This window comes from Osmia bicornis, chromosome 13 (assembly GCF_907164935.1).
Source record: "Osmia bicornis bicornis chromosome 13, iOsmBic2.1, whole genome shotgun sequence".
Classification (NCBI taxonomy): domain Eukaryota; kingdom Metazoa; phylum Arthropoda; class Insecta; order Hymenoptera; family Megachilidae; genus Osmia; species Osmia bicornis.
The window spans coordinates 6,458,637-6,482,274 of record NC_060228.1 but is presented as its reverse complement, the minus strand read 5'-3'; the positions used below and the strand labels follow the sequence as shown (position 1 = coordinate 6,482,274).

Genomic DNA, 23,638 nt, shown 5'->3' with positions numbered 1-23,638 from the left:
GACGAGGGGCGAGGTACAATGGTATACAGAGTCACTCTTCTTTTTATTCCTTTCGTCTCGGTTAATGCTCGTTCAAGCGAGTTACGAGAAGATGGGTCATCCTCTTCGCTGTCTTTTGTACTTCAATTATCCTCGTATTTTCGATTTTATTCAATGGGTAGTCTATCGTACCGGAAATTAAGGGGTACGTCTATTCAGGAGGGCCAAAAAGGGTGCATTTTGAAAGAACTTCAAACACTTTTGTAATAAATCTTCTTTTTACTTCGAGGGGTACATGTACAAAAATATTGAAAAATGTAGAATATATTAGTTAATTCTTGATAAGCTGTTGGATTGTTGAAAATCAAAATTTGAGGATTGTTAGATAATATATTAAATTACCTAGTTTCTCTATATTCTATATCAAGTACGCGTATAATCCAGCCATTTCAGTAACCTAATCTGTGTTAACATCGCATCGAGATTTAAACCTATTCGAAACTACCCTCGGACAAAAGCTTTTCCGGTTCAATTTCGCTGTTAAAGGCACGTTTGATCGTGGAAATACAGGCGGAAACGCGTCAGGGATTAACAACAATTGTTATATTTCTCGCGTACCACTCCAATAAACGTTTCGAACAAGCCGTTCGATAAAAATTTCCAGCGGAAACGCGATTTTCGGGTGGCGGCGGTGGTTGTCGGGTGGAGGGTGGCGGAGGGTTGATCAGGGCCGTGGCCGCTCGATGTTTTTCCGTGAGCCCTTGCCGGGTGACCCAGGCCGTAAGCGCCGTCCCTGGACCAGCCGACAACTCGCCCGCCACCCTCTTCACCGGCTCGCTTCCTCCACCTCTTCCAACCCCCTCGACTCGACTCGACTCGACTCCGCTCGGCTCCTTCCTTCGTTCCCATGCGAATCAATAGTGCGTAGTCGCGGCTCGGCGCCGTGGCTCGGTTTAGTGGGTGGTCGGGTCGTCCACGAGGGGGTCGGACGAGAGAGGGTGGAATAGAAACTCAGGAACGGGAACGGACCAGCCGAGAACGACCGAACGATGCCGGAGCTCGCCGATCCGGCAACGACGTGGGGATTCGGCGATCGACGAACTTCCACGAGGGTGCACGCCTTCTCTCCCTCTTTTCAACCCTCTTTTATACCTATTCTTTCCTTCATCTTTGTTTCTCTGTGTATCGTGCGCCTCTCCTCTTTCGATAACGCATCTTCGAAACCATTGGCGTAACTATAGGCTTGTTTCAAATTACGCGTCAGATCTTTGAATTAAAATATGAAATGAAAATTTCTTTATTTTAACGTAAAGTGTACTTTGAATTTTTTCAAAAGCAGACTTCATGTCCAGACTTATTATTTGTTATTTCAATTTAAAGAAATGATACTTAATTAGGATAATTTTCTAATAATTTCGTTATTTATTTACACCAGAAATATTTATTTCCATTGATAAATGATAAATGTTTCTTTAGCTTCTTCCAATAATTTTCTTATAAGGAAGGGAGGTCAGTCCACGTTTTGGGGGGCAAATCTATTTTGACTCCTACCTAGTTACGCCAATGTTGGAAGGTTGAACGTTTCAGCCTGTTCGTCTGGTAGTTCCCGTTGGATCACAGTCGTTTTCTCTCCCTTTTGCCTGCTCGTTTTTCACCGATCGGTCGGTTGTGTTTTCCCTTCCCTTTAATTTATCGTCCACAGTCGGTTGCCCGTGCCTTTTTGCACACTTGGACCAGGGTTAGGTCACGGGATCATGGGTTAAGAGGTCTTCCCTAGGTCACGGGACGACAGTTTTCCCGATAGCTGGGTATCCAGAGGGGCGGAGGGAAAGTGCATTGTCCAGACCGTGGTCTTAGTACCTTCGCGATGAATGGATGGGGTAATGAACCCCTTGAATTTTGCATTTCAACAATATCCAGTTCGTTATCATAGCATTTGAAATATTTGGACGATGGTATTTAACCCTTTAACCCGTTTTCAATTTTTTTTATGAAACTGCATATTTCTTTTATTCGATTGTTATTCGTATGGTCGAGTAAATTGTTGTACGTTTGTTTGAAAACAATTTGGAAAACGTATTTTGCATTCGACGCTGTTATTTAATTGTAACGAAGTTACTCTTCAGGGTATCCCTCGACCATGCTACGTGCATTTGCATGAAACCACAAGCAACTTGTGACAGTATCATACTGCAAGTACATCCCGAACGGTTAAGTACTAATTCTTGTACCAAATCCAATGGCTCCAGTTTCGGATTCGCAAATGGCCAAATTGGGTGTGAGGTTAAACACCGAGTACATTCAATTACCTTCTGGAAGGTAACATAAAATAGCTGTTAGAAAATTCTATTGTTCTAATTTAGGAAGGCGATTCAATTATTAGGTACATTATTATAGTTTCACGATCAAAATTAAATCTTTTTTAATTTTTTACTTTGCTAATTACACATCTACGATAATTCCAAGTTCCAGTAAAACATGAATATTTCTGTCTTGTAAACATGGCTGTGTTCTAACCGTCTCTTTCGCGGCTATTTTCGCCCCGTCAGGATCATATCCGACATAATCGACCTCTAGAGTGGAATCCGCGATTCGTAACGTGGCGGAATAAGGAACAGTCGCGTCATATCCTCGTGAAGTGCATTACGCTCGGGCTGGAGCTCGCTCGAGTGTTCTCTTCGGTTGGTAGCGGGTGGATCCGGTGCCTTGGCGTTTTCCCGTCTTCGCCGCGTGCATTCCGAATTTTCTCTCGAGTTCACTCCCGGGGGAGGCATCGTCGAAGCCCGCGAGTATAAATATACTCTTCTTCGGGCTTGTCGCCCTCGAAAAAATATGAAACACGTCGTCAATCTACACTTAATATCATACACTACTTCCTCGAATATTTTCAACGCTAAACAATCTACTATTTAATTCTTCTCGGTGTAATTACCCCGGAAAATAACGGTATTTATGGTTTCCTTTGCTAAAATAAGCTTAACTGAAACAATTACCCAGGAATAATTGAAGCGACGTAACATTCGACCCACTTTCCCTTGTCGTTCTCATCGATTACAGTCTCCTCCTCAAATAGCAAGTCCGCTATACATTCATCTACACCGTGGATCATTTACCTCGAACCACGAAGCTTCTTCGATGACCGGAATCAGTGATAACCTCCGTAGGACGAGAGATAGCCCATTCAGAATGTCTCTGGCAAAACGTAATCCCTCGAAATAAGGAAAATCCGCGTTAAGCCCTAATCCCTCTGCTCTTACGCTGCTTCTACGTGTCCTGGCACCGAGATGCAACGCGTACGTTTCCACAGAGGGGTTATTTTACCGCAAAGTCTATGGAAACAGCTTGCGGTAGTCGTTAGGGTGTTATCCCGTTCCTGTTTCATTAGCATTTTTCCGAATCTTTTTATAGAAAAATCAAAGTTAACGTAATAGACGATTTAATTAACGATAAACGGGTATAGAAATAAGTGTGATGTCGGAAAGCATAGGCAGCAACCGGCTGTAATAGCGAAAGGGTGTTAAGGGCGAACGTGCGCGAGATACAAGGGTCGTTTCCGGCCGGAAAGGGAACAGGTGAGAGGTGTAACTTGGCAACAGGGCCAACTAGTCGAAAGGAGAGAACAGGTGTGGAAAAGAAAGGGAGAGCCAGAGACTGTTCGACCAATCCGTAAAGCAGCCAGCCAAGCCCCGGGCTAAGCTTGGTGAAATTCGTTTGGTCCGCGCAGGGGCGGCTGCGCCCTGCGGAAGTGAAACGTGTACGAGGGTGGCGCGTGCTGTCTTGAGAGGTAGGATAGAAAGGGACGGGAACGTAGGGCAAGAACCCTTCAGGCGACGACCCATTGATACCTGCTCTTCTCGAAACCCCACCTCGCGTGCTGTCCTTCGCCGTGGTTGCCTTCGCGACCACCCTTTCTCTTTCGTTTCGTCTTCAACGGCTTGTTCTATTTTAATAACGTCTGGCACACTGCCCTGTTAAACACCGCTGTCGGGGCCCTATCACCCTCCACCTTCGCCATGGGACACGACGCCTTTGTCTCTTTTTCGGATGGCCTCCTTCCTACCCTTTCAACACGCCCATATGAATGGAATCGAGGGACGTTGGTCGGTGTCTTGTGGGATGTTTGAGAAATGATAGCTCGCTAGGTGGAATGGGAACTTTGGAAAGGGTGTCGATGGGGTTCGTGTTGCATTGTTTCGGATCGTTTTTAGACTTTTGATGTCTTGATCGCTCGAGTTTTTGTGAATGGAACACTTTAATAGGTTGGTTATCGAATAAAAACAGGTGGAAATATTTAAAATATTACATTCTTTATTGACTAATTCCAGTGCTATACTACTTTAGTACATTTATTTTATACCTACGTAAAATTTGAAGTAAATTTTTCAACACATGATTGAGATATCACTATGCAATAACCTGTACCTCTACAAAAATCGAAGAAAATAAGACGTTAAACATCTGTGAAGGGTGTTAAACTTTTCCCCCGAACCGCAATTCATATTCTGAAACGTCGAATCGATCGCACCCTTACCAGCGTTCGCTTTTCGATCGTCCATTTACCTTTAAACCCCAAGGCGCCAGGACGTTCCTTTTGGATTTATGATCATCTGTTCAACGCGATTCTTTCCTCGTCAGGCTACCAGTGTCAGTTTTACGATGCTCGTCGCGTAAAGCGTGCTTTAAGCCCGATCACCGTTGCTCGAACACGATCCTTTGCTTTATAACCGCGTAAAATCTCCCCTATTACGCCGGCTGTATATTAGTTTAATTCGATGTTACATCCTTGGCTGACGTGTCCTTAGGTAGACGGATTGTAACGGATACACCGTGGAATATTCCAGTCGATGCACAGGGGTTGATCAACGTAGAGACCGTATTTGAGGCGAGTCTGAACTGCATCCTGGTTCGATGCACCCTTGACAAGGGAACTTCCATAACCAGTCGATCGAAATCGATCTTCACGATAGACCTGGTCATCGATCAACCCCCGACACGTGTATCAGCTACTATTACCAAAATAATGTGTCATTGAACAGGTGTTAGGTGTGGTAGTGGATGGGTTCTGAAATTTCTGGGTAAATGAACTAGGGTAATTGGATCAGATGGGGTGAACAATTAATAAAGAAATATTTAATTTCTTTTAATATATATTAAGATTTTTCAAGAATTTATTTGATATTTTTTAATTCACAAGTCATTGACACTTTCATAAAGTATCGTGATCAGAATTTCGGTTTGATTAAACCTTTGGAGAATAATCGTTTAGAAAACAAAAGCAGATCCTATTATCGGCTCGTCGATGCAAATCTCACGGCACGATTCTCAGATTCATGATTCTGGGAGGAGGCGTACCGACGCACGCGTCGCGACGTGCCGGGGATGCGGATAAGCCTGTGCATTCGACGAACGAGAAAAAGTTTAAAGGAATCATCGGAAGCTAGGCTATGCGGGACTCCATCCGCCTAAGGATTTCTGTGTCTCCGGAGATCTTTGCGCGGCGAACTTTGCAGTCTTTGCCTCGTGAAATTACTGTTAGTCTCTTGGAACTCCTAGCTTTGCCTCGGGGCTGAAGATTTTTGGGTTTGTCTAAGAGTTTTTCGATATTGTACACCAGAGACATTCGTCGACTGGTTTCCTGAAATTCAAAGTTTAATAGTGAAGTATTTTTATTTCTACCTTCTTTCAGCTCCAAAATATTAACACGTTAGATAATTTCAGATTATTTTTCATTTTAATAATATTATTATTAGGGTATAATAATAGGTTCAATGAATATTAATAGAGTATTTTATTTTATAATGCAAAGAATACTTGACGCCACGTATTTTTATCACACCATTTTGCTGCAAGCTTATATTGTGTGTCGAAAAAGGGTGAGATCCATCAAGGGTGGTACTAAAACGAGTCGTCGCATTCAACGATCTTTTGTAGCCCGGCACTGTTAATTAAGCCACGACTCAAATATTGACACGGGCAAAGTTATTTTGGGAAAATGTCAATTAATAAATTATGTAGGCACTAGGGTGAAAGAACCCTCGGCCAGGCGAACCGTGAATTTCAGAACAACATCAGCTTATTGTCGAGTTACTGGACCGTTGAAAGAACCCTCTTAATAAAACTTGTCCGTGACAAAACTCGGGGAGAATAAGATTTTTATTGTCTCGATGAACTCTACATTTGAATGGGACACTCTTTAGAAATGTCAATTAACCTGAAGTAGTAAAATATTTAAAATCCTGTTCTTGAGTTTAAGAACATCCAGTCTATTTAAAAGAATAGATGTCTTTATTTGAATTTTTATTTTAAACGTTGTTTCACGTTATTTTAATTTATTTACATCACCTACCTTTGTGCCGTGTATTTTTATTTCTACGCCTATCGGTTCGTTGCCTTTTGAGGGGCCCCCTTTCCGGTACGGTTTATACCTTTCAACCTCATCAGCAACCCTTTTCTAATGAACCATGAATTTCAGGTTAATGTTCACTAGTTATCGCCCCTCTGATGGATTAATTATCTTTCACTATTTTTAGTTCGCCTATTTTTCGTAAAACAGCTGCGAAATTATATCTTTCTTAATTTTCAAAAGCACAAAGAAACAAAGTAATTCCTGTGAATTTTTTATTAATTTTTAAATTATTCCCAATATCATCCCAAAAGATCAATATTTCTCTTCCTGACCGTAGCAAATTTCTATCTACAAATATTTTCATTCCAATATGAAAACTAGAACAGCAATATCTCTGAAAAAGCATAAGCGACGGCCACTGAAGTGCCATAAACAAATCCTCGAGGAATAATTGGAACAAACGAACGATCAGCGTTCCAATTCCCAATTCAGAGCGGTCTGGTATCATTCGTAGGGAAATGAAACAGATCAATTCCAACGTTTCATCGGTCACTGGCATTGCAGTTCCATTTCGAACAATACACTTGCCCGCGAAAGGGAGACGTAACAGAATTAACCCAGGCCGATTCAGTCCGACTCAAGAATGTCCTACTTTCATTATCCACGATCCACGACTGGCCCGAGGCTGTGTCTTGGAAGTCATGGAATATCATATTCATAGGGGGAACGGAATTCGTATCGCGAAACGATCCTACCCCAGTTCCTCTGGAGAATGAACGCTTCCATCTTTGCCCGTTGGCGCAGGCCGGAATTCCGGTGGCCCGGCATTCTGCTTCTTTAATAGTTTTATTATTTTAATGACTCGTCTGGCAGCCTGCCCTCTCGTCGAAATTTGATTTAGGGAATACTTGCTCTTCTCTAACGTTGGCCTGCATTTCTTTTCGCTATGGATCTCATCCAATATATAGGAGAAAGCTCGACGATCATCGTTTTGATTCTAATGCCCGCCTGGCAACGTGCCTCGCTCTTACGCCACGTACAATCAGCTTCGTTCGATGCTGATTTAGACACGGATTCGTGACACCGGTTGCGAATCTCTGCTTTTCTCTTAGTGGATCTTCAGAGGCAACCATTTGCATCGAAATTATATAAATTTCTGTCATCTGATACGTGTACACTCTCGAGCATGGTAGACTTTTTTCTCTTTCCCGGAGTTGCCCTCCCACCTCGTAGATATACCGGGGAGTAAAATTAAAATTTTAGAAATTCTTGTTTTTCCTTCTAACATAATTTTTCTTAAGAAAACTCTTTTTCTTCTATACTCTTAAATTTTCACAATAAGAAATCCAGTTACTATACAAAAGAAATGATATTCGTTAGAAACGTGACAGATGGATGAACAAGATCCAAGGAGTTATTTTTCTCTCGCACGAGCAAAAGTAATTTGCGATAGATTGTTTAGCGATTTCTTTGTTTCGATGGAGGCGATCTTCTCGCGACGTTTAATTGGTACATCGAGCGATGTTCTCGGTTGCACGGCGTCGAGATAGCAAGCAGAAGAAGTTCTCAATCCGCGACATGGTTTTTCTTGGCCGGTTCCCTCTTGCTCGTCGTGCCAATTATCGACCGATACCACTCGAGCCGCGATCGTTTTGCGCCTTTTTGCGCCACGCTCGTCCGATACTCCTCGCCACGAAACTCTCAGTGCAATGTGCCGTTTTTTTTTTTGCCGATCTACCAGGATTTCCTTAGTACATGCAGCTATATCGGTAATTAAATGATTATGGTCAGTTACATTCCATCCCGTAACGAGTTTACGCGTTTAACCGGAAACAGTGATTAAAAATGATTTTGCTAATCTATAATATAATCCGTTAGAAACGAGTCAGGATATGTATGTTTACAAGTTCGCGCGCTCGACCCTGGGCCGGAGCTCAGTTGTTTCCAGATCATCAGACGTTTCGGTTGAGGTTTGTGTACTGTGAGCCGAGCCTTCTTCTACTGTCTCGCTCTCGTTGGATGGATAAATTTATTGGAAAAGGTAATTTAATTTTAAAAATGCCATTTATAATTAATTTGAATCTGTGAGGAATTTTAGCTTTCATTAATTAATTTTCAAATTTTCATTATTTTTAGTAAAAGTATTTTCCATCGTGATTTAATACAAAATGAACATTTCTGCGTAGCAAAATAATAGAAATTATTTTCAGATATTAGAATACCAAAATATTAATCATTATCTTTCCTCTCTTTTCAATTTTCTTTTCTTCAAATCACATTTAAAATTGCCAACAGAAAAATATCACCCTGTTGAAATGCCTGCAACGATTCGTTATAAGAGTTAAAAGAACCGTAGCATCATTTTCTGTTGCGCTCTTTTTTTTCAATTTTTATTTAGCACACCGTACTACTGGGATTCGAATTACACGATCGAGGTCGCGTAATCTGCCAGTATTGCGAGCTTATCGCGATGAAAATTAATTCACAGCAATTCACCGGAGATTCCTGGCTGATCCTCGGATCAAACAACACCACGGAATATTGCGCGTTTCGAGTAATAATTTTTCAAAGGAAAAATCCGCTCGTTTCGGATCTCGATCACGAAACGAATCTCTGGTTAAATCTCTATTTTTCCCTTGCATCTTGTTTTCTCCCCCGGTCCCCTTTTCGACCTCTCGTCGTCGGCGGGATTACGTGCACTCGCGCGCACCTGTACCCGGAGAAATCAATAACCGCGAAAATTTCCATCGTTCCGGGCCATTTCAGCTGTAGATTGTGCGAGTCCGCGGGATTCCAGTTCGATTTTTCGCATGATCGTGTTTACGGGGAAATTTTTGGCCGATACCCGGAGTAAGAACCTCGCACGCGGAACGCATCCCCAAGTAGCCTCACGAAGAAAGCGATATCCTGACACCGAATGAAAATCAAGATCAAAGTCGAGGTATAATTGTAGAAAATTTAGATTAATTGAAACCAATCATTTTGATTTTAATGTTTTGCGAATTTTGTGAATTTTGTAAATAATTCTCCCTCAAAATTTTAATTAGATTATTCTCTAACGATTTCTATTTTTATCAACAATTTCCAAGGAATGGTTTCGTTGATCTATATTTTTCGAAGCCAATCGTTCTCGTTCAGAGATCGGCGAGCATTAATCCCGTGGGAAAACATTTTTCCCCGCGTTATCGAGTTTTCCGAACGAGCTGTTCAAACAGCGCCGCTACACGCGGAACAAAACGCTCGACGTTGGTTAGATTAGGTTCGGTATCCTTGGTGTTTCCCAAAAACAAAGAAAAACCTAACACATAGACAATGGCAGTGTACAATGACTGAAGACGGTTGGATGCAACGGTTCACTTGCTAAATGGATTAAAAATTGATCTACCAACGTGTAGAGGTTGATAACAATAGAGGGTGGTAGTGATAACGCTCGGGGAAATTGTATTTACACACCGACCATACGCGGTGAAGCTGAGATTAAAAGGGTATTCTCGTTTATCGGCTTGGAAAAATTTTAGCTCAAAGAGTGAGGAATATATCTTTGAGAGAAAATTTTGAATTTAGAAAAAACATATAAAAGATTCTCAGGTTCTACTCTATATTTATTTCATAATTAAAATAATATTAAATACTGCAATGAAAGTTCTATAATCAAACTCCAAAATATTTTCTTAATTAATTGTTTATTTTTCCCAAAAAATAATTTTCAAGAGTACACTTTTCTTCTCGTTTGAAAATAAAAATATCCCATTAGTTTGCCGTGCAAAAATCGCCAGTATGGCGAACGATATATGAAACACACCATATATTGACCATCGGCCATGTTTCATTTTTCCTGGTTCGAATCAATTCAGGTAAATATACTCGATAACCAAACGGAGCAATTTCGAAGTTAACGTGTACCCTGTGTGCGGGTACACAGCCCCGCCTATGAATCTCTTCTCCCTTTCATCTATCCTTGTCCCGGCCATTTCTCTTCCGCCCCTCTGTGTCTCGTCTTTCTCTGGATGCTTTTGCGTCTCCCTCGGTTTTTCATCGTCCTAGGCATATCCTGACACAGGGTCGTTGGATACGTAGCCGCGTGCTCCGGTTCGTTTTCCAGCGGCGTGCACGCGTAACCAACGCGCGCCAACCCCCCGCTGCCTCTGCCATCTCGTCTCGCCTGTTTCCGCGCTGAATGAACGCAACCAGAGTAGAGAAGGAAAGCGGAGAAAGCGGGACAACCTCTGGTCGGTGGAAAATAGTCACGTTGCGGTTAATTTCGAGCAACGTTTCTCTTTTTCTCTCCACTGTTCTCGGTCGGTTCGGTGACTTTGTCGCTGCTCCTCGTCTATTTCGTTCCATTCTCTCTCTCTCCCCCTTTTCGCGAGGTTTTTCTTTCTCTGTACACTCTTCTTCGAGTTCCTTTGCCTCTGCGTCCCCTCGCGCCCCCATCTCCTCGTGAAACCCGGCTCTTACCGATGGCTCCTCTTTTTTTTTTCCTTCTTTCATTTTCGTATCTGCACGCGTCTGTCTCCGCTCGTGATTTAATGGCCGGAAGCGTAATTACTTATGCCGACGCGGCAAGCAGCAGATAGCGAGCGAGGCGCGTGCCCGTTGCGAACCCATTGTCAGCCGATCGATTATCGCTCGAATCGAGTTGTGCCATGTGCACCGAGATAAAGGATCCAGCCGGGACAATGGGCATACGCGACGAGAGGAAGCCTCGAAACGCTCGCTATCTTAAGGAAAATTAATACGTCGACGAGGAATCGTGGGCGAGTTGGAGCGAGGCAGAAATTATCGGCTACGAGTGCCGGAAATTGCGCGATTCCACCGGCTTCGCTCGACTCGCGCCAGTGCGTGTCTGTCTGCACGCTTTTCAGAATATTTTGCACTTTTTAATATGTTCCGTGTCACGTGAATTTTGATAGTAATTAAAAATTGATAAGTGTATTTTTCACTTTCTATTTTCTTATCTAAGTCTGTTAAGTGGATGGGAAATAATTTGAAGATTATTAATATTACGATACGTCATTTCAACAACAATGCTACTGATTAAACACTTAAGACCAATCAGATAGCTGCGCTTATCTAGTCAGTTGTATCCTGCCAATCACAGGGCTTATTACTTCAAGCCTAGGTAAATCGGCCATGCGCATGTTTTGTTTTTGCAGATTTTTAATTCAGGACCGTATCGCCAGTAACGTATTATTTATTTCTGCTGACTAAACAAATTTTATTTACAGTTTAATGAGTTTCATTCTTAACGACCCGACATTTACTAAAGTATAGATATTAAAATAAGATTTTAAACACTTGACGCTCTTTATTAAGATTATACACCCCAACGACCCGCTTCCTGTTCTTGTGATTAAAAACAGAGGCAACCAGTGGGACGTAGAATTTCAGGCCAAAGCATTAGTGAAATGAAAATATTGTGGCCGCTCGATTGTCGTTGTATCGATTGTCCATCGATCCTTGATCCTTACACTGAGATAAATCTGATTTCCCGATAGTGAAGCTAACATTCGCTCCCCTTTTTCTCCACCGATTAGTTTTCTCTCTCTCTGATCTCAATATTTTCGCGTTTTTCACGTTCGAACGATCGCGTCGAGGTTGTAATTCGCTTGGAAAGCCCGATATTTCGAACGTAAATTGGTTGAAAATGTTTTCAACGCATCGAGCCACGATCGGACGCGGGATAATTCCGACGATTCGTGATGCAATGGAAAGCAGTTTTTTATTATTCGTTCGGTAGCATCTGCATTTGATGTTTGTTTTATTCAAATTGTAACCAGCGCGTTTTATAAGAAGAATGCAGTCTGTAAAAATAATGGAACGCGCTCGATTTAGGAGAGAAAAATTTTGTATTTAACTGACTTCCTTTGCAGAATATCAATTTCACGGTCAGATTTGTTCGTGATTAATTGAGTCGCGATTGAAATACACCAGCTGTCCGCCGGTCGACCGAGGAACATTAGGCGGTGTTTAATCAGGTCGCGACCATACTGCAACCGAATCGACGGTCACGGACTAAATCAAATTTAACGCGAGTAAATTTTACATGCCCGTTCCCACGAAATTCTGGCTTACATCTAGGGAAACCAGCTCGGAATCGCATCGGATTAGCATACATAATTCCAAACTTCTGCTCGCTTGTTCCGTGCCTCTCCGCGAGGAAAGAGAACAAGCGCGAACCGTTTCGTGCACGAGGCAACGTCATCGCTATCCTCAGGGAATACGTAAAATTCGTATCGCCCCTCCTGATGATCTAATCATAGATCTGGAGGGTATAAAAGTATCGGCTCACTCTGATTATGAGTTTGTTTCTATTTCGTAGGGAATGGGAAATTGGAAAACTGGAAGAACTTTCGTTTCGATGAATTATTTATTTTCACGTTGCAACTGAATATATTTAAAATTCATTTTCTTGTTAGTAATGTTAATTTTTTATAATTCACATATAATTTACTCTACCAGACGACAAATTACAAAGTAATATTTTAAGTCGTCTGTTCCATAATGGAAATTTGAAAAATAAAAATAAATGGGTACAGTAATGATCCCTCAGGTAACAATATAGCTTCCAAACACAGTGTAATTCGGTTGCAGAGCAAAGTTAGATCTCGTTGATTAATCACGTTAGCCAGAGGAGCGTCCACCACGTTCGCTGTCAAATTTCCAACATCAAACTCCGTCTTTATTACGGTTTTGCTCGGTGGACCTGCGAAAAGTTTTGCAATTTCGCCGGACTATATTTACCCTCGTCGATAACGCGACGATGTAATGGAAACGGGGAGGAAATCGTCGACGAAACGAATTTATTCAACAAACCGATGGAACCGAACTGACGGTTACTCGAGCGTGTCCATTTCGCGTTTCAACGTTACTGGGAGATTCGCGTCTGACAAACGCTTCGCGTTCTGCTTGTAATTTCCCCTGAAAGCCAAAGCCTTCGATGCTTGATTCGGAAGTGAACGCGTGCATTTATATCGTAGATGCAACGAGCTAGAAGGTTATCGATCCTGCGAAAAATTTCGTCGAATCGAGCCAGCTGGACGATGTGGGTGCTATAAAAGCGGCTACTTATTTATGAAGGGCGTATATATGCGGGTAGAAAGCTTGGCTCGTTGAAACTTATTTTTCTGCTGGACAGGCGTGATAATATTTTGTTAACCGTAGAAAAATCAAAGAAGGGTTCGTTTTCAGAAAATATTGAAACTATATTATTTTTTCATTTAAAAAATTTTAGGGAAAAGATCAATCATTATACAGGGTTCAATGACTGTATAAGTTACCCTATTTATTTTCACTTATATTTTCAAAATTACCACTTGAAGAAGTGATGCTGGTTTGTAAAGATATTAAAATGAGAAAAAATTCAGCTTTCACTGATTTAAATTCAATTTCGTCTTTCATTGCTTTCATCCAGAATGCTTAGCAACAGTTTCTTCGTATCCAAGAAGTTCCTCGAATACTCTGTCGATCGTTTCCCAGCAAGAAAGAAAAATTTTCGATCAACCACCTGGGTAACATTGATTCCAGCCGGTGGTTGAACGAACAGGGGATGGAGCTGGAGGGTACGTTAAGCCGGGTTTACAAGCCACGGGTGGCTCGTCGGTAGGCCTCCTTTATGTTTCGCATCCCTTATTCCCGGACAATGGCGTAGAGAGACTTTTTCCATAACCGTGGCTACATTTGAGTATTACAAGATATCGATTATAGTTCTCAATTTAATTAAATTAAATTTAGATTTCAATATAACTTCACCTTTTTCTCTTGAAAATAAAAATATGCTCCGTGCCAAATCTCTCACAAAGAGGAATTTAAAATTCATTATGATAAGCGAGTCAATTAAATTTTCCCCCTCATTTCTTACGATTTCCTTGAACATCGACGAATACATTTTCTCGCAAGCTCGTATCGTATTTCTCTCTCGTTCCCTTTGCATCTTCCGGAGAGAGAAAAAAAAAAATAAATCGAAACGAGAGGAAAACTCGCGAGTCCGCGTTTCAACGAAACGAGGGACATCAAGGGAATCGAGCAACATTTTATAATTACGTTTCCTCCGCCGCCTCGTATCCAGCCAGCTCGTAAATACACGTTCGTCGCCCACGCTCAAATATTTGCCGATATTCCTCTCTCTTCGCTGCTCGTCCAAGGGAATCGCGAAAGGAGAAAGAAAAAAGGAAAGCGATCGTAGAACGAGACGAAGGTAGAATCGCGCCATTATCCCGGCCACGTTTATAGAATATTTCGTTCTCGTTAAAATAATGAAACGCCACGGTCAAAGTGGACGATACCCGTTGCTATCTTCGTAGTCGCGAGGATTTTTCGCTGTCCATGGGAAACAAAATATTTTTAGAGAAAAAATATTCAAATTGAATGTAACGGAAAGAGTTGAAAAATATATAGTGATAGGTGCTCTGTGTTCTACATAATCTATGATTTATAATTTTATCTACATATCTCTTAATCTTCTCTTTTTTATATTTAAAGAACATTTTTAATTATTACAGTTTTAGAAATAATTAAAAAGGTACATCTGATCATTAAATTCAATTTGTGATAAAGATTTAATTAGTTGAAAATAATTAAGACTTAAGATGGATAAATTATTCTTCATAAATTACCTGAAACTTGAACATTTTTCCTTATCGTTTGATCAGTATTTAACGATAATGCATTATGAAATGAACGTCACTGAGGATGCGTTTAATCAAATTGATCAGAGGAGCGTTTGTTCGCAGCCTCAATGGAGATTTTGGAGCGGACTCTTCTGAACTCTTTAGCTCCTCTTTTCTTAATCTTTGCCGGAACTTCTGCCACGGGACGAATAATCGATAAAAAGTTCTCGAGATTGTTCGGACGTGTCTTTCATCCAGCGAGAAGTTAAGCCCGATAGAGCGCCGGGAAAATAATTTCATTATCCTGATAACGGATCTTTGAATATTGGCAAACTCTTGATTACTTCCACCGTTCAGTTCTCATTTCGCTGAGTTGATAAATTTAACGATGACGGAGAAACTGGGTCGTAACGATCATCCTTTTCCTTTTTTTTTCTACCCCTTCTTCTACCTCGTGTTCTATCAGTGATAAAACGAAAGAGCGATAGAAAGATTTTGCGTACATTGAAATTCTACGCCATTGTGTCCTGGTTTTCTAGAAAATTGTTCGATTTAATTTCACTGTTTCATAGGAAACGCTGATCTACTTTTTTTCAAAATATCCTATAGCGAGAGTAAAATAACGCGATTCATTTTATGTGATAGTTTCAAATATTCTTAATTCCGCAATATCTAAATGTAAGAATTATTTTGTTATTTAACTCTCAGACGGCGGACCACAAAAAGACCTCAATTTTAATTAAATTTCTTAATTTACATTTAATTATTTCTTTGCCACTTTGTTGTCGTTTACCCTACGAATCCTCGTTGATTCAACACCTAAATCGAAACAATGATTCTTCGGTTCTTTGAGGAGTCGCATGAAATTTTCACCGTTCGATTCGAGCGAAAAACGCGCGTTACCACTCACAGATCCATCAATGATTCAAGAGGGTGGCTCCGAAGATGGGTTTACGTCAATGCACCCTCGTGGCCGTTTCTCGTTCTCTCTTATCGTTGTTCGGCATCTTATTCCCTAAACACACGAACCTAATATGTATTTTTAATCAGTGCTCGAATCGCTAGCTTCCCTTCTGCATCCTGCCACCCCTTCTTTCGTAGCCGAGTTTCCTTCTGCTTTCCATTCGGCTCGCCAGGGATCCTATTCCCCCGAGAAGAATTCGTAGCCAAGGGACTTCCGAACGAAATTCGATATTCGCAATTTCGTTCGACTGTCACCAAAATCGAGAGGGAAAGGCTCGTTTGTTTTCCTCCTGCATCTCTGCCTCTTTTCACCCTCTCGTTTTCTTTGTCCCTTCTCCGTCGATCCTTTTTAACCACGACGCGAGGCTCGATTGAAAGAAACCCGCTTCCGTTTCCGGCAGTCACGCTTTTTCACCTGTGTACCTGTGATCAAAGTCCTGGTGAATTGAAAGGGTTGATTTTCTTTTTTACTTTTAGAAATGCCTTGGATATTCGAGGGCATCTCCTTTGTTTATAGAAAATTGTCCAAGTAAATTTATGTAAATTTAGTGGTTAAGGAACTTTAATTTCTGATGCTCCTATTTTATAAAAGGTTTTGATTATCAAAAAAATTGTAAGACCTGCAGATTTGCACATTTTTTAATTTGTACAAAATTTCTTCGTGAAATATTAATTAGTCACTCGTGAATACTTTCTGGTGAACCAAACAGTCCAATAATCCTTTTCAACTAAAAAGCCAATAAAAAAGAAAGAGGCTAATAAATAATCCCAGTTTTCATATACCGTGGAATATGTAAATCTTCAACGAAATGAAAAAAATTCTTCATCGTGAACCTCGGCTAAGATTTTTTGCAGCAACTTCTATCTGGAAAAAGCTTGAAAGTCGTATTTAAAATTTTTTTCAATTTTCTTATCATTACTCCGCCAGGGCAACTTTATCATAAAACGCTTTTAAACCATGCTCCAAATATTTTTTTATTCCTCTAATTATTTTCATGAAGGTATGAATAGTTGTTCCTTTTTATCTGAATGTACTCGAGTCATTTCAAATTTATTCCACTATTTCTATAAACCTTTCAAATTATACCCAATATTTTTTCTTCTCGTTTCTCCAACGATTGGCGCAAAAACACAAACGTTCTTTCCGCTTGATCTCGAATACACGCTGAAAGTTTTTGACCAATCTTCCGGTCAGACAACGCGCACAAACGAGCGAGAGGTTTAATTGAAGTTCGTTTGGAGCGACGCGAATTAATTCAACGGGAAATTGAATCGAACCGAGGACATTAAATAAATCGCTATCGCACAGCTAAGTAATCTCGCTTGTTAATTAGAGGACCGTTTCGTTGGAGTTTTTTAAAATGCCTTCTTCGCGTTCTCCACCCACTGCTCCTTCATTTTTCCTTCAACTTTTCTACTGAATCTCCCCCTTTCGCCTTGTTTCACGTTGAAGCACATCCACGCTGTCGGTGTTATTCGGCGAATGGAAACGGTGCATTGTGATGTCTTGTCACGCCGCTTCAAGGCTCCTCTTCGTAGTCGGAATATGTGCCGGCCTCGACGAAGAACAAAGGGTGGTTTCACGGTCAAGGCCATCTCGCCACGACATCAGCATGTACGCGGTACAAGAAGGCCCTTTATTCGTTTACCGACCACGTCGAGACACGATGCCTCCTTGTTAGCTCAATTTTTCTTCGCGATATACATTCACCTTCAAAAGCGGTTGATCATAGAGCAAGTACTTACTTCTATTAATTTTTGACACTAAGTCAAATATTACATTTTATAACATACTTCACTTATTTAAAATCTGCTGATACCATATTTATACCGGATGAGTGAAGTTCCTTAATATTTTTTTCAGCAACATGAATGATAAGATAAATCACCAGCTTTTTTCCTGTTAATTTGTATTCACTACGGATGTGCGTAATCAGTGGTACTGATATGATAAGACGGTCGAATCAGTAATGAAACATTTAAGCTAAATTAAGATTCGAAAATGAGTGTTTCATTTGGGCGATAAGTAATTCATCAATTAACTGTTCCCATTACTAAGATAGTAGATCAGATCGTAAATCTACCTTATGAATTGAAAGAAAAAATTCAGAAACAATAATACATTTAATCATTTGCTAAATTATTTAATCTCAACAACACTTTCGCTTTTCACATTTGTTGGTAACAGTTCCGTCCAATTAGCCAACGATAAATCTTTTCCTTAAACCCGATACTCGAAATCTAATCTTCAAATATACACAGTGTTCAATCAATGCTCCTATGTATCCATTTCAGAGTGTGTTATCAAGCCGGCAATATTCGATATTCAATATTTTAAGAGCCCCAGTTCAAAACGATATCCTCTTTATCCGTTATCGCACATCCTTGTTCTTTTCATCGATCGTTTCAACGTTTTCCCTCGAACGATTATCGCTTCACATAATTGTACCTTCCAACGTGTTCTTTACCCATTTTTCTTCGTTTTTCGAACACCTGACTCGCTCGCATGCATCTCGGGGCGAGTTTCCAAGACCCTATTGGTTTCGTGTCGGCCAACTTTTCGACGATATCCTTTCATAATTATAAGGCTGGCCGAGTCGCGCCCTTACAATCGATCCGACGCCGATTCTATCCTACTTTTCGTTGCCGACCTGGCTAATTCGACCCGCTGCGAATACGGTCTATAAAGAGCTTCTTGGAAACGGATATTGGAATAAACGAAAATGGAATTGAATTTAGCACATTTCGTATCGAATGAAAAAACATTATCAGGTTTCTTATTTTAATTTTAGATATCTAAATTAGATAGATTAATCTATCTAATCTAATCTATTAATGAGCTGGGATTAAATGAGAGAGATACAATTCCTTTTTTTTTTTTATTTTCAATTAAAAATTCAGTATACACATAATATGTCCAAGTATTAAAAAATACTAAAATCACACGCTTTTCATTTCACCAGAGCCTCGTCAACTATTTTTTTTTAACAACATTCAAGCAGCGTTTAATATCATCTCCAGGTATTTTCTTTATCGTGTAAGATCGTCGTCTACCAATATACTTAATCTCCCTGGACGAAAGATCGGAATATCTTGGTCTCGTGTTCAGGAGGTGTTCTAAGAAGGAAGCAGGCGTTCCTTCGCGAAGAATCTGCGCTCGCTTTTATCTCGCTATCAGCTCGGAAACAGGCTGCTCGCCGTTGAATACTTGTTAATCCCTTCGTCGCTGGGATCACGCGTCCTTGGCAATTCCTTCAGGAATGCTGAACACGCGCCCACGCTCCTAACAAAGTGACAGTCGCCCGCGAAGAACGTGCAAGCGTGTGTACACCGGCAAGAAAGTAATAAGCAACGTTGTTACGCGCTTGCAAGTCAGCGTGGCTGGGCAACTTTCTGCATGTTCGCGAAACACAAGCCACTTTACGGTTGACGCGTGTCCCAGGGAAACGTTTAATACCTGCTATTCAAACCACCCTTTTAAGCCCACGGACACGTATCACCCCTTAATAATTAATATTACTCTTGAAAATGTTCGCCGACAGGTGAATGTCTTCATCTTACATATCATTTCTCCGAATTGATCGTTCCTTTTATTTTGGATCTTTCATAATATTTCAATCTTCTTCATTTGCTTTAACACCGAGGTGGTGAATAGTTAGCTCTGACAGACGCAATTGCTAGGGAAATCATTTGGCAAGGGTTAATCCTCCACTCTGGAATAGTTTTGTTTACTCTGTTAGAATTTACGTGGCTGTTTGCGGGGTTTATCTCTGACTTTGGTGATTACAATTTTGATAATTTGTCAGACGTTTAACTTCGTCTAAACAATCCTTCCTAATATTAATTAAAAGTCTATATCATGTTGTATTTTATAATGGCAATTTTGAAAATTTACAATGTCTTGATTTTCAAAAGATACCCCGGAGGAAAATTCAAATTTTCGTATATTTCTTACACTTTGCGGCATTTCAACCACCTTTTACCTTTCCAACTTCCGTCGTTTCATCGCCCGAATCCCCTGAGCGCACAGGGAAGCCGGAAGTGGCGTACGCACGTACTCTATTCGGTCGTCGAAGGATCCGTCGTCGGAGTCACCGAAAACGCGAATTCGCTTCGACGAAGTTCCGGGCCCCTTTGTACGGGGAGGAAAACGGAGAAGGAAGGGGGTGGAAAGTTTCCGATGAATCGGCACACGGTATTGTGTCCCAGATACAGAGAAAGAAGCGACGGAACGAACGAAACGGAGGCACGGGTAAAGAATGGTACAGAGAGAACGATAGAGGAGACGAGACAATGAGTCGGTGCTTTATTATGTTCCGGCAGTCCTAGACGATTCTCTTCTCTCTCTCCGCTCTCTTCGTAGCAACCCTCGTCGTTCCTCTATCTGGTAGCATTTGCTTTCGACTAATTAAATCGTGTGTATAGTCTGTTCTACGACGATCGATCGAATCTCTGTCGAAGACAAAATGAGTTGCTACGTTGTTCGTTAAAGGGATATTCTCATTTGCTATTTTAGAAATAAAAAGATATATATTTCTGTACAGGGTAGAGTTCATAATAAATTTAATTTTATATTGTATTTTACTATAATTTTAAAAATTTTAAAGAATGTTCAGTCAGGTTACGCCAATAGGCTGTTGGCACCACCCCATTAAATGTCTCATTAATATTCTATTTTCCATTTTCAATCATCATTTAGGAAATTTTCGATTATTAATATTCACTCTAATACCACTATTGAACATAATCCTATTAAATGATGGTACACTAAAGTATTTACTCAGAGCAATTAATTATCCAGGCCTTGAACAGAGTGTTAATTAGAATTTCTGAAAAAGGAGAATACTTCTTCTCACTTGCAAATGAGAATACTCCCTTAATTTCTTCCTAAACGAGAATATTCTTGCTAAAATATCTTTCTTCCTCTTTCGTTTCGTGCCTCATTTTCCCTGAAATAAATCTAGATAAACGATACTCGTGTGTGGCGACGTTTCATCTGTCGCGAATGTACCCTGCTCGTTTCTTTGAACTCTCAAGAGATTTAGTGGAAAACGAAGAAGGTACGTGTGTGTGAAATGTCGATACTCGCGCGTATCAGGGTCTCAGCTGGCCCGACAGGAAAAAGTTTACCACCACTGAAAATCTCGAAACGAGAGAGAGCACTTCGACCATCGTCGTTTGTAAGTAGGTACAACCGGCAGCTTTTTCGAAGAACCGGCGCTCTTTGTAGGGGCTCGCGTATCCCTGTTCTCCGTCGATGTTTTTTTCAACTTTCGACCTCGTCGAGGGTTTCGTTACCCGGAGATTCCACCCTCGTCCCGCCAATAAGATGCTCCTTTTGACGACGAGCACGTACTTGCTAATCGTGCCGCGATTGAAATGTTAACTTCGTTACGCGCCACTTTTCGGTTAACCTTGCTGAAAATTCAGAGTTGGGGTTGATTCAATTAAATTGGGGTAGATATATGGGGTTGCCAAATAAATTTATATATTTTGGATAAGAATTGCTCCAGTTTTATTGTAGAAAGTTTGAATAGTGTTTACTTTGATTAACTCTCGGTCGGCGGACCATGGAGAGAGCCACACTTTTAATGCGATTTAATTTAATTTCTAACCCGGATTTTGAAATATCTCCATACACTGAAAATATTCCACAATAAGATAAGACTAATTTCGCAAAAATAACATGAACGAATGGAATGCAAACAGAGTTTCCCAATATAACTTCCGTATTCGATCTGAATGAAGACCGGTTGCGTTGTCGGTATCCCTCGTTGTCCATTTCCCGTAAATGGAAAGGCCCATAATGCGAAAAATAGTGGAAGTGTCGGTGGAAGAGTGGAAGTCTCGCGTGGAGTGATATTAATGCGAAGAAACGATCCTCCTTTTATACCCAGACGGATCCATCTCTCGCTCCTGACTCCATTAAAAGTGATTTCTTCCTCGACGTCGAGGACGCGAAATGTAAAAAACGATGGAAAGGGGGTGTAGAAGAATAAAAAAAAAAAAAAAAGAAAAAGAAAGGGAAATACCCCGTCGAGACGTTGTTCCGGGACATTCAGCTCTGAACGAATGCCTCGTAATTGATGGACTAAATATTTAACGTTTCATCGTTTGCCGATGGATGAACGTCGAACGTCTCGGTTTCCTTTCTTACCCGCCTTTTATACGATTATTTGTCTATAAAAAATTCCTCGATCTCGCCGATCGTGGGAAAGAGGAATGAAATAAAAGTGATTTACATCGGCTCCAGATGTTCTCTTAATTCTTTCCTCCATTTCTCTAAAGATAGAAGATCTCAATCTTTTATATATTTCTTGAAGATCTGTTGCTAAGTGTAATTATAGATAAAAATTATTTATAATGAGAATATTTTTGGATCTTTTATCAAATTTGAAGGAAGAAATATTAAAAGTCTGCAGGAAAGCGATGAGGAACTTAAATTTATTTTTAGCAAAATATCTCGAATTCAAATTTCACCACCTCCAAGTTACATCGCCGTTTATATTACGATATCTTGTTCGATCTTCTTTCCTAGTAGATCCACTAAATATCCAGGATACCTTGTTCTCGGGTAATTCGAGTCTGGCTCGAAGCGAACGAAATCGAAGTTCACAAGTGCCCTTTGAAATATTGCGTATCGGTCCGGGATTCAAGTTACTTCGTTATTACAGCGGTGGACATCGGTTAATCGACCATTAGCAACGCCATTAAACCGGACGAGCGAGCACCAAAGGGATCCCGTTCGAATGTAATTCGCCGTTGAAATTTGTTACGCTATCGTTCGGTTTCGATCGCGATCGAAATAGAGCAAATAGAGGATCGGGCAAGGTCGAGCTACAAGAACGATAAATATATCTTCAATCGGGTTGCTTAGCTCGGGCACAGAGAACTTGACAGATGGTCAGGGGTCGGTCGTAATTTATGTTACGAATTTGTCGCTCAAACGAGTCGAATGACTTATAAGTTAGTTAGCGGAGTTTATACAGACGACAGGGTTATTAATAGGACACAGGCCGAGAAGACGATGAATTATAGAGGCCCCGCTCTCGACGTATTATGATCGGCAATTTAGTTTGTCTCGTGACCCCGGACAGACGATAAATCCCCTTCTCGTCCTTGTTCCATGGCTCTCTTCGTCTTCGATAGATTCTTCGTGAATACGTAGGCGGGAGAAATTTTTCACGATCGCCTGGATTCTGACGATGTTTGATCGTGTAAACAAAAGTTGCCAACGTGTACACGATAAATCTTGATGGTTCATGCTCGAAGGGTAGTTAATTTGACATGGGGTTGGATTTTTTCGGATTAATTCAGGTTGAAGAAAAATATGATGTTATAAAAATTATTCGATCAGATTAATTACCGAACTTATGAAACAAGTAATATTCTTTTACAAGAAAATTCTTTTACACCGCAAAGAAATTCACAAAGGGAAAAATGAAACGAAACAGAATCATCGACACCCTCGCACTTCAACTGGATCTCTTTTCCCATCCCAGTCTATTTTAATTATCAAAATCGATAATTGATTGTTCCCAAGACATCCAATAATTGGCGATATGACGATGTCCTTATTAACGCGATATCTCTCTTCATCTTGCTCCTTTTTTCTCCCCCATGCGTTTCCGTGTTTGCACAACTTGTGTCGCTCATTAAAATCACTCGATACGAATATTCGAACGTAGAGAGAGGACGATGAAGAAGGAGAACAAGGAGAGCTTGATCAGAGGCAACATCA

At 40.7% G+C, this 23,638-nt stretch overlaps 1 protein-coding gene across 6 annotated transcripts in view; it reads left to right on the top strand.

The window, feature by feature from the left end:
- The window catches only part of LOC114872594 (plexin-A4), a 239,909-nt gene that overhangs the window by 137,718 nt on the left and 78,553 nt on the right, over nt 1-23,638 (top strand). Inside the window, exon 1 of one of the 6 annotated variants that reach the window (XM_029179942.2) lies at nt 8,284-8,366. The exons of the other annotated variants lie outside the window; for them this stretch is intronic. The gene's annotated coding sequence lies outside the window, so the exon portion shown is untranslated. Of the gene's footprint in view, nt 1-8,283; nt 8,367-23,638 lie in introns of those variants that run through there. 6 annotated transcript variants of the gene reach the window in all.